The sequence below is a fragment of the Ovis aries genome, chromosome 15 (assembly GCF_016772045.2).
Source record: "Ovis aries strain OAR_USU_Benz2616 breed Rambouillet chromosome 15, ARS-UI_Ramb_v3.0, whole genome shotgun sequence".
Lineage (NCBI taxonomy): Eukaryota > Metazoa > Chordata > Mammalia > Artiodactyla > Bovidae > Ovis > Ovis aries.
In genome coordinates this window covers 44,533,965-44,537,161 of record NC_056068.1, presented here as the reverse complement: position 1 = coordinate 44,537,161, position 3,197 = coordinate 44,533,965, and positions in this window count along the sequence as shown.

Below are 3,197 nucleotides of genomic sequence, written 5' to 3'. Positions count from 1 at the left end.
TTTCCTGAACTTCTCCAGGTCCATTTTTTCCTTATGAATTTTATAAGCTTGTGAATTTCTAAAAGGCAAAATTAACTTTTTATTGCTATTGAATTGAATCTATGATAACTTTAGGGGAGAACTGACACCTTAACATTTGGCATTATTATAAATGGTGCTAATTTTTAAATTTAATTTTTTATTTTCAGCTGCTTGTTGTCTATGATAGAGGTGATTTTCATACATTGACCTTGTATGCTATGGCTCTGTTAAGCTAAATTAATTTAGTCACTTTTTAAAAATTGCTTTTTTTAAATATATATTTCTACAATCACTTGCAAATGAAGGCTGGTGGGTTTTCTGCTCCTGAAAAATTTTAGGTCTTTGGTTCATTTTTATTTTTTATTGTTCTAGCCAGTATCTAAAATACAATGTTTAAAATGGAGGCATGAGGAATGGGAGTGTGTGTCCTAATCTTGTTCCTGATCTTTGGAGCAAAGCATTCAACTTACATTGCACTTAATAGCAAAAGATTGTATGCTGAAAACTATAAAATGCTAATGAAAGAAATCAAAAAAGTTCTCAATGAACAGAGAGAAATACAATACTTATGAATTTGATGACTCAACATGACAAAGATTTCATTTCTTCCCAAATTGATCCATAGGTTTAATGCAATCGCTATCAAAATTCCAGCATGATTCTTTATAGTTAGACAATCTTATCTTAAAATTTAAATGAAGAGCAAAGGAACAGCCCAATATAATTATTTTTAGAAAGAATGACACCGCCTGAATTTAGACTCACTACTTATCAACAATAATCAAGACAGTATAGTACTAGTGTGGGGATAGGAGGTTGTGAATTCATGGATTAACAAAATACAGTAAAACAACTCAGAATTAGGTCCACACAAGTACAACCAACTGATTTTAAACAAATGTACAAAAGCAATCAATGGAGAAAGGACAAAATTTTCACTAAATGGTGTTGGAATAATTGGACTTTCATGGGCAAAAACAGACAAACTAAGCAAACTTCAACCTAAACCTCACATCTTATACAAAAATACACTCAAAATGGAGCATAGATCAAAATGTAAAGTGTTAGAGTTCTGGAAAGAAGCACAGAAGAACTATTCATGAGTAGTGTTAGGCAAAATGTTCTTAGATAACATGAAATGCACAATGCATATATTAAAAGATTGAGAAATTGGATCTATATCAAAATTCAAAAATCAACAGCATAAGCAAATACCACTACACACCCATTAAATGGTACATTTAAAGAGGACTAATAATACTAAATGTTGGCAATATACTGAAGCAATTGGGGCTCTTAACATCACAAATGGGAGTGTAAAATAATACAATCACTTTGGAAAATGGTTTGAAAAATTTTAAAGATAAACACCCTATCTCCAGCAATCTCACTTCTAAATGTTTACCTAAGACAAACCAGAAAATATATTCACACAGAAATAACTCAAATGTTCATAGCGGTCTCATTTACAATAGCTGCGAACTGGAAACAATTCCCACCAACTGGTGATGGGATTAAAATAAGTGGTACATCTATACAGTGAAATACTACTTGCCAATAAAAAGAAATAAAATGGTAATACTCATCATAATGAATCTTAAAATAATTATACTGAGAGAAGGCATTCACAACTGTATATATAATATGATTTGTATTTTCTAAATTTATAGGAAAAGGAAACTAATCTATATCGTCAAAAAGCATATCAGTAGTTGTCTGTGGCCAAAGGCACAGAGAAAAATGGATTCCAAAGGAGCAGAAGAAATCATTGGAGGTAACTGAAATGAAATACTTGATTGTGACTGTGGCTTCATGGTTTCAAGTTAATCACTGTGAACTATTTCCCCTAAATCCCGACAAAAATGAAATGTCAGCTGTGTGACATGCAACACTGTAAAAAAAAAAAAAAGATTCTTTAATTGTAAGATGAACATGGACTGAGAGGAATATACAAAATATATATTTTTAGGCTTTTCAGAGTGCAATGATTCTGATAACTTGAAATAATGCTTACAGGGACTCTGAAACTGTATCTGGCAGCATTATAAATATATGATCCCAGTTATGATCAGGAGGCTTACCAGGTAGGATGGGTCTTCTGCCAGTGATGCCTCTTTGGAGTCACAGTGAAGAACTGTGAAGATTATGCTCACCAAAGAGAAATGAATGCCTGGTACACATACTGGCTTGGCAAATGTTTCACTTTTGAAGTTCCATGTGGTTCTTTTGCATATTACCGGGTCATCATTTTTGGTTTTATGTGATTATATATGTTTTCAAATTGTGTTTTATCTTTTTAAATAAAATAATACCGTGTCTACTGATTCCCATATCTTAAATCTTAATGATTCTGTTTCTGTTGTCTCCACTGGCTCCCACTGTACATTTAGTATTTAGTTACTTCCTTGGTGCTGTTCATTATTTTTCAATGTGTACTTGTTATTATATTTATTGTTCAGTAGGAATGACAGGCTTGAGTTGTTTGTTTATTCAGTTCACCAAGAGGCACCACCTGTCCTTGACCATCTTATATTCAAGTTCAAGGCTTGAGACTCTCTATCTCCAGGGATCTGAGAGATCTGTACAGGACTCGGTCACTGTATGTTTCTCTTAACCTGAGGATATGTGTAAAATTTATCCATCAGAATTCTCATCTGGTTGTGTCTTAGGCCTTGAAGTATGTTCCTCCCCTCCCAAGACACCACTAAATGCAAACCTGTGTTGGTAAGACTTCCTTCTGGCCTGTCAGATTCTCTCATTGCTAAAGCATATGTGAGTGTTAGGTTTACTTCTCTGGGTTCTCACAGTTCCTGAGGAAGCAATTCCTTATTATCTGTAACCTCTACTTAAGAGATCTTAAACATCTTATCATTTGTTTTAGTTGTGCTCGCTATATGATTGGTTCAAATTACTAAACCTGCCATAATTGGAGGAGAAATCTCAAAGGTAAAGGTAAATTATATGCATGTGAATGGAAGATTCGATTTGCACAAATGTACACGGGTAACACCATATGCAACAGGGGATATCTTCACCTCCTTCATCCTTGCTCATGTGTTATCTTCCCAATGAGGCCTGCACTGACACTTCCTGCCCTGGCATGTTAAGCTTCATTGCTCTTTTTTTTTCTTTCTTCATGACACTATGCCCTTCAAATTGTCTGAATCACTAACTTG